Source organism: Clupea harengus, chromosome 10 (genome assembly GCF_900700415.2).
Source record: "Clupea harengus chromosome 10, Ch_v2.0.2, whole genome shotgun sequence".
Taxonomy (NCBI): domain Eukaryota; kingdom Metazoa; phylum Chordata; class Actinopteri; order Clupeiformes; family Clupeidae; genus Clupea; species Clupea harengus.
Window position 1 is genome coordinate 1,450,627 of NC_045161.1, and position 12,901 is coordinate 1,463,527.

Here is a 12,901-nt window from a genome sequence, read left to right on the forward strand (position 1 = left end):
TGCCTAAGACACTAAACACATGAACGGATATTACAGCTTTCGCTTAAGTCATCCAGAATGCTCCTCAATGAAATAAGAGGGAAAAAATAACAGCACCAGTGTATAAGATAGAAGCATGAAAAGACTGTCCCTATCCACCATGTTAAATGTGTAACTACCAAGAATATTGTTTAAAATAATGTTTAAATTAAGACAGTAATAAACTATGACTCATAACATATTGTGCATTCTACTTTGGCATTTCGGTACTATTTCCCAAGGCATCCAGCAGCTCTCAAAGACCAACTGTGCTCTGTGTGCTGCTGACCAGCCAACGGAAGTGACTCACGCTTGTCATCCGATGACAAATTAATTCTTCTAACGTTGGGAGAGCACCGAATCACGGGCCAGCTTGCGGAGTCACCATGGCGTTCGCTAACAGATTGACGCACACTGTGAGTTCACTGGACTCTCGGAGCTGCCTGCAGTGCCCGGGCCGGGCCTGGGAAGTCTGCAAGGCAGCGGAGGCTCTCTCTGGCCTCTCCGGGTCGGTTCTGGAGGGCCCGAGTAGAAGTCAAGCCGGGGAGGGAGCAGGAAGGGGGGCCGAGCACGCAGTGAGCAGGAAGTTCAAGCAGACAATTTTAATCCTCCAATTTCCTCCTCTCTAATCATTTCTCCCCAGTCCACGGCGGAGGCCAAATTAGAAACATCTTCCAACCTCAACACGAAACACACATGTACTGTATGGGCACACACAGGCTTGCACATACACATACACATACACACACATACACATACACATACACATACACATACACATACACATACACATACACATACACATACACATACACATGCACACACACACACACACACACACACACACACACACACACACACACACACACACACACACACACACACACACACACACACACACACACACACACACACACACACACACACACACACACACACACACACACACACACACACACACACACACATACACGCACGTATACACACACGCACATAAACACAATATGTAATTAAGGAGAACCGATGTATATAGATGTTTCAATTTTTGTGTAGTTCTTCTTAATTCCTAAAATTCACCAAAACCACGAAAGACATGCATCCCCATACACCATGAGTGTATAAAACAAGAAGAAAACCTATAAATTGATCTCATAAAATGTTTCTTATACGACACACTACACATCGCAGCACTCTATGATCCAGCAGACCTTGCTCCGTACGACAAACGGAAACACTGTTTCAATCCCATCCAGGCAACATATTATTCTAGAACAATCCAAAGCTATGAGATCTGATCGTTGATGAGCATTTATGTTGTTTTCTAAGTACGATCTGAGGGCAGATAATGACTGCCACATTAACCAGATGGATGAGGGAGCGGGGAGGAAGTGTAGCATAAGTAAATCAGCATAGAGCCCCTGGGGATGTCGAGGTTTTCCAAATAAACAAACTCAAACACAACCCATAGCAAAAATCTGACCTGAAAAAAAATGGAGCATATTCATAGTCCACTACATTAATATCTTTAGCCGTTGTGCCACAGTAGCAGGAGACTCAAAAGAAGGAGTAATGGGCAAGCGAAGGACTTGACAGGTTCTGAAGCACAGTAGAATGAGCTGATTTTATTAATGGTTGGTGACATGGAATAATTCAATTACACCGAAAGACCAGGGTGTGGGATATGTGAGGGGCTTTCAGGGCACAGCGGACTACAGTGTGTGTGTGTGTGTGTGTGTGTGTGTGTGTGTGTGTGTGTGTGTGTGTGTGTGTGTGTGTGGTTGTGGTGGTTGTGGTGGCAGGGGGGTTCGGAGTGAGAACACCGCTTTAAAGGACTATACAGGGGACTGAGGGATTGTGCAGATTTTTTGATCTGCCTTAATTTGACAATGCTGGAAGCGACAAGCTGAGCAAATGGATCTCTGTGCTTCTTTTTGCTGTTATAATTATACAGACCCATCACTCACTGCCCCCCCCCCCCCTTTTTGAATATATTCCTCACTCAGACACACACACAGACACACACACACACACACACACACAGACACTTTGCCTTTTGGGTGGGCCTGCTCACTGACAAGTGGATTAGAAGAGCCGCACTTGTATGGCACTGAAATCCCATTCCTCCCTCAGGTGGTACAGTATCACATTAGAGACTGGCGCGTTAACACTCACTGGTGGCTAAAGACCCCCCCCGCCTCACCCTTATGAACCCCCACACTCACCCCCATCACCCACCCACCCACCCACCCCACGCCCCAAAGCACCTCGGGAGAACAATCAGGGGGAATTGTGAAGGCTCATTTCAAACAAAAGCCGGTGTTCGCTTTAATTCCAACAAAACATAAAACATTTAGTGTGTGCCTGGGTATGCGGCTGGGTACCTGATGCCATAGGAGAAAACTCACAGTACGACGGAGACGATCACAAGAGCACACACAGACGTATGTGAGTTGGTGTATTCAGGGAGATCAAAATAATACGCACGGTAAAGATATTTTATCGATAAGATAAGATATAAAATAAGATATTTTATGATAAAAATTTTTGTACAAAACTAAAGTTTTACAAAATGTTGATTTTGAGACAAATGTAGAAGCATTGACACACAGTCAGCATGCAATCAGAGGCCTGCAGTGAAATGATAAACAAAACGTGCGTTAAGGTACAGCGGCTGGACACGGGCGGGCGGCGTTAAGGTCTAACGGCTGGACACGGGCGGGCGGCGTTAAGGTCTAACGGCTGAACACGGGCGGGCGGTGTGAAAGCTCCAGCGCCACAGGGAAAGGAATTAACCAATCTCTCGCTAATTGTTACGTTGTGAGGCCACTAAGCCATCATGCTTAATCAGACTCAATCGCTCCCTCTCTCTCTCTCTCTCTCTCTGTTTCTCTTGTGCTTTCTCTCTCTCTCCATCTCCGCATAAATTGCCCATCATTGAAGCACAAAAAAGTCTATCAAGTTTATTACATTTTAAACTTTACATTCTGCTCTCTGGAGAGTATTTTATCTACCCTTTAATACAAATGTATCCCATACCACAATCACTGGCTACAGTAAGTCGCTGAACCATGCAATTTAGTACATTGAAAAGAGCAATAAAATGATGAATGTTGAACATTGTGAATGATGAACATTTCCTTTCTATTTCACAACAAATCACACTACTGTCAGTTACTACTTTTGCGAAAGTGTACGTGGTTTTATTGAAAGGTAAAGGACAATTGAATATAATAATAAAAAAAATGATTTGCTGGACCTAAATCATGTTTACCTTTCTGTCGTTTTCTGGACAGATAAAAGGCCTGGTGGCAATACATGCCAATGAGAAAAGCTTTAAATGTATTAAAGAAACACCTACCATATAAACAACGATGGAATGCCATCTGATATGAATTCATTCCTACTTCACATATGATAAGAAATCTTATACAACTGTCCCCTGTGTAGAGGAATGTATGCCTTTGTATAGCATTATTTGTTCTAGCTCTATTTTGAACGATTTTTACATATTCTTTACAAAAGTACATTTTTGAAGAATGGATTATTGTGCAAAAAAGATTATTTAGATTGTCATTGTCTACTGCACTGAACATTTCCCAGTGCTTGACACACATCACATTGAACACACCACAGTCAAATGTTACATTTATGGTAATTTGCTTAAATTCAAGTCATATTTGCAGTTGTACTCGCATATATTTGCTGCCCAGAAGAAATTTCAACACACGATAGCATCACAAATAACAGTAATCCCGTACCAGTACGTAATCATTTCAAAGATCTACACCGGCACTCTTAATCTTTCTGACAACAGAACAATTAACATTAAATCCCTCTTTAATACCAACACAATGTAACACTAGCAAACACTATTTTAGAAGGAAAACATTTCAAAAAACAGAACCGATTGAAAATGTTATATTAAATTAATTTAAAGTGTCGTGTTATTTTTCACACAATTTATTTAAAAAAATATTCTCCCAGAATACATTGATATAAAAGAGTCTCTATGTAGTCAAAACACTATTTAAATATTTAAGCCGACAGGAAAATACCAAGAGAGATTATTATTATTATGAATTGAAAAAAAAGAAGGAAGAAAAAAGTAAAAAGAAGGTAAACAAAATTCAAAGAGAAGAAAGCTTAAGAGAGGAGTGATATGGAGCGCTCATGAGACAGCTATCATCTGGTGGTCAACACCCGTCCCTCCCTCTCGCTCCCTGGGCTCTCCTCGGACCCACGGAGGGTCCACATCACCACACAACCCCCCCGTGCACTACAAACACCCCAGAACACCTCCACTCTCCTCCAGGACATTACCATTACCAAACACACGCATCAAGACATACTTGTTTTGCACCAATGTGGAATAGAGGCATAGAGAGAGAGAGGGAGAGAGAGAGAGAGAGAGAGAGAAAGATAGGAAAAGAGAGCATGAGCGTGAGTGAGAGAGGCCCCCGGACTGGTGTATGAACGCGGGCAGCCGGTGTGGCGGGCTGGCCTGGTTGGGACAAACGGAGGGGGGCCGAGGGAGGGGTAGGAGTAAAGTTCATACTCTTCTAAGAGGAGAATAATGTGCCTATTGTCTGGAGGCAACACAATTCTCCTTTATTCAAGCTGGCAAAGTAACCTGCATGCAAACAATCTCCTCCCTGCCCACTGCCCGAAAAAAAATGAAAGAAGTAAAGAGTCTTCTACTTGCCACTGTCATCTCATTCTCTGAAAAAAAAAAACTCCTTCTGATAATGACAGCAATAATAAAGATAATAGCAGTGGCGATGCAGAGCTAACGAGGGGTTCTCTAATGAAGACGGCTCGCAGGGCTTCCATAGAACTTTTATCTCCCCGACCGCTCATTTGGATCGGCCAGCCACAATAGCCCATTGTGCAGCCCTCTCCGTCCACACAGACTCACAGACCACTTCAGCAGGGCTTGTTTTCTTTCTTTCTTTCTGTCCTCCCCTCTTTTATCTTCCCCTCTCTCCTACTTTCACCTCTCTCGCTCGGCAGGAGCAACAGCCGATGTCAAAGGTCGCTTGGCCTCGCTGACCACAACAAGCAAGTTAATCTACCCCGGCGCGGACTCCAGCTTGTCCAAGAAAACACTCTAGTCCTTTTTTCCCCCCTCTCTCTCTCTCTCTCTCTCTCTCCCTCTCTAACTACGTGTCTCCCTCTCTCCCTCTCCCCCTCTCCCTCTCCTCTCTCCTCAGCGCTTTAATTGCTTTGCGGAGTGTCATAGCCGGGAAGCAGGGGGAGAGGTGCTGCACACACTTGCACCGGCTGCACCCAGCCAAAAGGCAGCACGTTCACTGGGCTCAGTGTAAACACGGGATTAGAGCGAGACACGGAGCGCCCAGACCTTCCTGCCCTCTTTTTCCCTCGTTAGGACTTCTTCACACAACTTTGACTCCATCACGTGAAACAAGAGGACACTGACACAGAGCTGGAGGAAGGGGAAAAAAAAGAGGAAAAAAAAAAAAACCCAGACAGGACCCTGAAAGAAGCTATCACTGGCCGTCGGAGAGTAGCAGGTTAGTCAAAATGTTAGCAAAAGGAGGCGAGCGGAAATGAACGACGCAAAGAAAGTGTGTTTTGTTGTTTGCTTTTTGTAATGAGGACGACAGCCGCGGTGAGGATAAAGTCACTTGGTGTCTGGGTTTCTGTCGAAAGTTGTAAACAAATGCAGCGGCACACAAGCACAAGCAGCAGTGTGGACAGACATCACGTCAGGGCTTATCTAACAACGCTGGGCTGAATGGACACTGAGGAATACTGATGAAAAAACAAAGAACAAAAGTGACAAGAGCGACAGAGGGGCCACTCACCCCAGCACAGTGACACGACTCAAACAAAAACAACACACTCATTAAAAAGCTGCTGAATATCAATGTGAAGAATGGGAGCTTAAAAGAAGAAAAAAACATACACATACAAACACACACACACACACACACACACACACACACACACACACACGCAGACACACCAACTCATAAAGATTTTTGTGTTCGGCTTTTGTGTTCAGTAAAAATCTACTGGGAGTAAAGTTTTTTTTTTGTTTAAAATACCCAAAAAAGGGGGAAGGAAGAACGAAGGAAGGAGAAAAAAAAGCCTTTGGTCAGTGCCAACTTACCATCCACCATGTCCTGGCTGAGATGTCGTAGCAAAGCTGCCATTTGATGGAGCCCTCCGTGGTTTTGCTTGCCATTATGCTGTCAGCGAGCTTCATCTGATGCTAGTGCACTCACCGGAGATAAGACACCTAATTGAGAAAACATTTGCACTGGCATGTTGGGCAACATGTAGCCCGCTCCATACCATATGGAATCATGGGTAAAAAAAAAAAAAAAGCCTTGACAATGAACCAATCTGGAGCAGCCCCTGTGGCAAGGTGAGCGGCCGTCATCTGCTTGTGGAGAGCGCCGTCCTTTAAAAAAAACAGCAGAATGATAAGCCCTTTTTTTTCCACATCACTGAGTGCCTGAGGTCGTTTCCCCCTCTCCTCTGTCTCTGTCTCTCTCTTTCCCTCTTTTCTCTCTCTCTCTCTCTCTCTCTCTCTCTCTGTCTTTCTCCAGTTTCACACACTCTATCTTTAATTAGAGATTTTTCTTCATTATCAGCACCATCCTCACCCCAACTATTACTATTAGTTCACTAAAGTTTTCTGCAAATTCTTGTACTTCTCTCCTTCTTCCTCTTCCTCCTCTGCTCCCCTCTTTTTGCCTTTCTGTGGGTTTTCGGTGGAGTGGAGAGATTTAATAGGACACTGTAGCAGGTAGAGGGAGTGAGGGCAGTGATCTGAACCGCCATGGGCTATTAGCCTGAAATTTGGGCTGGACAGATGGAACTGCTTAAAGACCATCATGCAATGTTTTGTTTTTGGGCTCCTCTCCCCCCCATCTCAAGGCAAAGGTCTATCCTTTGGCAAGAAGACCCTTCAAATACTAAGGACACGCTGAGACGCAAACAGATGACGGACAGTGCACGGAGTTGTTGTGCTTTCTGCTTATTTATTTACTTTTCCATGTTCCAGATCGTTCTGGACAGAGATGGAGGCTGGAGACAACGCTCAGGATGAGAAAGACCCCATCATGGCATCATAATCAAGCACATCTAAACTCTATTTTCTCTTCATAGTTTCAGTCCCAGTAAGTCGTAAAATACTTTTTTTTTTGCCTCTAAGTGGAATACGGGAAGAGGGTTTTAAGGTGACAAGTGCATGAAAAGTTTTATGCAGAAATTCTGTCTTAATTCTTTTTTTAGTATTTATCTTTCAAAAAATAAATTCATTTAAAAAATTACAATTTACTCCACTAATTTTAGAGAGGTCCAAGCTCTCTGTGAATTGTACTGAACAGCCATGCAGAAAGTGAGTAGATGAGATACTAATACTCAATACTGAGTGAGTTTTAGTCAAGTATCTCTCCCATCATTTCAAATGATAATTTAGCAGTAGGTGTGATATGACCACTGTGAGAGATTTACAAGTAAATCAGCTAAAGTAAAAGGAAGAATGAACACACACTCTTCCTCCTCCTCCTCTCCCTCTCCCTCTCCATGGTTGGGTTTGCTCCGAGACGGAATACCTGAGCAGTCAGGGGAGAGCTGCTGTGACCATCAAACAGTCCCCCCTTTGTCGACGTTACTCAGGAATTTGATTCGGTATCCAGATATCCAAAAGGTAGGAGGAGAGAGAGAGGGAGCGAGGGAACAGGTATGGCCGGTATGACATCTACACTAAATCCAAATGCAAAGACGGACATCCATGCTCCAGTTGACCCAGTTTTATTTCTCCGCTAATTTAGCCTGGTCCAGTCGCTTGTTGTGCAGGTTTTTAAAAAGTTTCATGCTTCATCTTAAGAGATCATTATAAAGGCTACAATTTGAAACAAAGTCAAACTATATTAAAAGAGTTGTTTACACCCAGATTGATTTGGTGTATTTACAGTGCTTTATAGATCACAGAATATGATAGACAATAAAGTTGAGAGAAATAAATGTTTTTTTTTAATTATTTGTAAATTATACTTTTGGGCTTTTAAAAAAAACTTTCAAAATATTGGACAGTGACAATAATTGTATTCAATATCACTTAAGTGGCATTCATTTAATATTTTTCCATAGCAGTAATGCCATTTAACTTATGTTGCAAAATATATTTCAAACCCAAATTAATATTAAATTATCAAATTATTATTAAATTATTTTCTCGTTCTTTCTTTTCCGTTCCCTTCTCTTCCAGTCAGAATCTACTGGTCCATTTGACAGGTATCCTTTAACCAAATTCATCTACTGGTCCATTTGACAGGTTTGCTTTAACCAAATTCATCTACTGGTCCATTTGACAGGATTCCTTTAACCAAATTCATCTACTGGTCCATTTGACAGGATTCCTTTAACCAAATTCATCTACTGGTCCGTTTGACAGGATTCCTTTAACCAAATTCATCTACTGGTCCGTTTGACAGGATTCCTTTAACCAAATTCATCTACTGGTCCGTTTGACAGGATTCCTTTAACCAAATTCATCTACTGGTCCATTTGACAGGTTTCCTTTAACCAAATGTAAAACCTCCAAACACTGATGGCAAAATTGACAAATTCATATAATGTCAGGAAACTTTTAAAATGGCTAAAATGAGCAAGCTTGACAAGCAAACTCCTATGTCCGTATTTGGTGGTGTCAGACCGTGTACTGCCCGTCTCCTGCGGGGGGAAGAGTCGTGGTTGGACACCTGAGATGGAGGGGAAGACTACCACACCACGGTGAAAATGATTGCGGGACGCAGATCTTTGGAACACAGTTCACATGAACATTGTGTAGTTGTACTTAGCAGAGCTGCTGTAGGAGGTCGTAGGGGTGCCGTTTACTGTACACACACCTCACGGGTCAGTGGAGGCCAGACTAACCTCTGCCACACGGACACATGCTAACACACACACTCTTAACAGCACCGCTCTTTCTCTGTCTTTCACTCGGCAAAAATGAGAAAAGCAGAGAGGTCAAGTACAGACAGTAAAAATACTTACGAATTCTGGGTTCTGTATTTTAGAGTTGGTAGTTTGCTTTGTCTGAGAATACTGATTAAGGGTATGACACAGATTTAAATTTTAAATGGTAAGTTAACAAGCAAAGAATTTTAACTTGTATTACTCTCAACATCTAATGAATGAAAATGTGTTTTTTTTTCTATATGTATTTGCAGGTTTGATTTACTTAAATGAAGGGAGCCTGCTTGCCTGACAGTCAACTGAATTTTAATTCCACTGTACCTTTTCTTGGAGTGTCCAGTAGAAGGCAGTGTTGCATCGATTTCAGGTTTTCCCCCATTTCCTTCTCCTCACCTGAGGTTGTCAGATGTCACTGTTTAGGAGTGTAGAAAGACAGGTACATTACATAGCTTCAACAGAATGCAGCCTTTACAGAACAAACCTTGTCCCTTGGATCTTTCTGGAATTTTTTTTGACATTCTATGCGTTATGGCAATATCTGAATCCATGGGATAGCTATCATTGACCCCTCTTTGTCCCTTGCTCGCAAAACAATCCAAGATAAATGCTACAAGAGAGGTAGTGTCCTGAAAAAAGACCAAAAAAAACAATGAATTCAGACAGAAAATATTATTGCCATTTGTGATGATAATGATTGTGAAATCATCAGTTCAATCAGATTAATGTAGTGGTGGGTAGATCAAGTCAGTGAACTGAATATCAAAGGATGATCAATATTTGGAATCATATTTGAAGCGGGCAATCACATGGAAACTTTAAAATGAAATTATTTTCATTGTTCTTATTTAATGTTATTTTCATTGTTCTTATTTAAGTCTACAAATGAAACAGCAAAAGAATGAAACACTATTCCACTCTATTCCAAGCTTTTTCTGTTTTCCCTTGGCTAATGAGTGTCAGCAAGGCTGAATTCTCGAGGCGCGCACCTCGTTTGTGAAACTCTGTCACTTCATGCGCTTCTGCTTCCCGCTTCCCGGTGTCTCTCAGCGGGGACCACAGGGGCTGGCAAACACACACACTCACACATTTTTTCAATTCCTGCAGCAATCCAATAACTCACCAAAATGTGTGGAGTCACTGGAATCGCTTCCCTTTTGCTAACCATAATTCAGAATACTGAAAAAAAACATGATTGTGGACATCTGGTTCCTTTTCTGGCTTCAGTGAAACAGCTCTAGCCCTGGCAGAGAGCCCCGGTGCCACCCTCCATGGCTCCGGCTGACAGATGCAGATCACATCCACCACTAAAGAGGAGGGCCACTTCAGAGAACAAGAGAATACATTTACACACCACCAGTTTGACAAAAAGAGATATGTGAGGATGATGATGGTGATGATGATGATAATGATATGTTCTTGATGTGATGAATAGAATGCAATGATGCAAGGTAAAAGCAGACATGGAAACAATATATAGCCATCCCCAAAACAGATTTTTTGTTTTGTTCTGGGTTATCTAACACCTGAAAAAACAACGTGTTTTTACAATGGTTTAACTACAGACTACAGACTTTGGATTTTGATGTGTCCATGCACGTTGTGGCAAACTGCGCTAAAAAATATCAGCAAATATCTGCATCTGATTTGGACCACTAACATCAAATCTGTAAAGCAAAACACTTTGATTTACAAGTGAAATTGCATTCTGTGGTGTTTGGGTGTTCAGACATTCTCCAACTGCATACCTTCATCTCACTGAGGTCTTCAGCTGGAAACTTCTTCCTGCTTTCCTGGCTATCAAGTCCGAACGGACTTGCAGAACATAAAAGGTACCAGGGGAAGCACGACACTCACGAACGCACAAAGTCAGGAAGTCCTCTACTAAACAAGGGTGTTTGTATTCATGCCTTTCTCCCTCTCTGATTGTTGACAGATGCTTTTACGTTCCAGGTTGTTAAACGGCAGAGGAGGGGAAGGCATGGCACAAAACAAATATTTTTTCCTCAATTGTAGTCATGTTAGCATACATATTATATTCAGCATAGCGTAAACACTTCCTTTGAAGTCCCTGTGCTTTGGCCACAAAGTGGTCATGGAGATATCAAAGCTTTCAGGGGGGAAGTCATAGGACTGAGCATGTTGGTTGACCGACCATGCACCGACGGAGAGAGGACTGACGGGAACCAGAGTGTGATGCAGTGGCCTTGGTCTCCCGCTCTCCCCTCCTCTTGAAAATGAGCCTGATCTGTTGTTGACTTTCCATTTGACTGCAGTCTCTGGTCAAACGAGTTACAGAGCTGAGACACTAATAGGGACCTGATGCGCAAGTGTTCCACCGATTAGAACCACACTGCAGCCGGTGCCAGGCCAGGCCAGGCCAGGCCTCCACTCTCCTGGGCACGAAAGCCAGCCGTACGCCTCCACTCTCCTGGGCACGAAAGCCAGCCGTACGCCTCCACTCTCCTGGGCACGAAAGCCAGCCGTACGCCTCCACTCTCCTGGGCACGAAAGCCAGCCGTACGCCTCCACTCTCCTGGGCACGAAAGCCAGCCGTACGCCTCCACTCTCCTGGGCACTAAAGCCAGCCGTACGCTTTAGCGCGATCCCAAAATGTTTCAATTTGCCAGAGGAGGCCAGGAAACCCGTCCAGGAATAAGTCCATTGTTTTTCTTTCGAAAATGAATGACTTGCCTGCTATCAGATGCTATGAGACCCAGAATAATTGAACACAGCACTCTCAGAAGGGGCTTTTTTACTGTAACCGCTGAGGTAATTTTATACATAGCACAGTTCGTATCTCAGTATCAATATGCAAATGTTAAATAAACTTTAGAAAAAGAAGACGCTTCATTATCAGAAAAAATTACATAATGCAATATATGCCACTGCCTGACACTATCCCACAAACCCCCAAAAAGATCCTCCCTATAAATGTTCTTACACGAGGTCTTCCCTGTTATGAAAAAGTACACCAGTTTGTAGGCTCAATATGATACTAATCTATGTTCATGGAAACAAATTCTGTTGACACAAAAGAGTGAAGCTAAAACTCCAAAGAGGGGTTTAAGGGGCTACATAACAAATAGTCTGACCTTTGTCTTAAAGGCACAGTCCTCGATTCTGGCTAAAAGTAAGTTGAAATTTGAGCTAAATGGCCAATCACTCATGAAGCAGCATGAACTAGCCGTAGTGTATGGCTTCACCTGAACCATCTTGTTTGTGTCCCATTTACAGAGCCTTACAGAGCCAGGACTTTTTTTGAATGGACAGCTGGTGGCACGCGAAGAGAATTTCACTGAATTCAACAAAAAGTGTAAACGTAATACAATCCACGACTGCACCTTTAAGAACTTACTTCTTCTCTGCCTCTCTTTCCAAATAAATGTGTATGTCCTGCTTTTCTCCCAAGTCTAGCGCTGAGCTGAGCTGAGCGTGTCCTTTGCCAGCAGCCACCAGAGGCTGGCAGAGCCGCGCTAGGCTAGGCGGGAGTTCAGAGACGGGGATTGAGTCATGGCCACAAACACCATCTGCCTCCTCCGGGTTCCTAACTAAGCCAGTGTGTGCTCTCTCTCTTGCTCTTGTGCTCTACCTCTCTCGCTCTCAGCACAGCCGCGGCGTCAATATCTCGGCATTTCCTATTTACATTTTCTTAAAGGATGTTGGTGATAAACATCTTTAAGACATAAATCAAGTCTCATGCATTTCATGGACATTCAAATAAAACTGAATCTGAAGAAGGAAAGAAAATGGGCCCTTTAAAAGAGATGAGTGATGGGTTGGCATCTGTGACCTTCCTCTGGTCGTGTTTTTTTTTTTCAGAAAACATCCCTTAGTGTCCTTCAGCTCTATATATATATCCATCAACCCCAGAAGACATCTCAATGGATCATCACGATCCATTCATCCATTTTGGCTGGGGGAAGAGAAAAAA

The 12,901-nt window shown here is 43.0% G+C and overlaps 1 long non-coding RNA gene across 1 annotated transcript; it reads left to right on the forward strand.

Annotated features, from left to right (window-relative positions):
* Positions 1-4,431: 4,431 nt before the first annotated feature.
* On the forward strand, positions 4,432-11,405 carry LOC116222117. Its single transcript, XR_006152620.1, has 3 exons — positions 4,432-6,409; positions 7,052-10,799; positions 10,921-11,405. It is a non-coding gene; the product is annotated as an uncharacterized LOC116222117 (long non-coding RNA).
* The last annotated feature ends 1,496 nt before the right edge of the window (positions 11,406-12,901 follow it).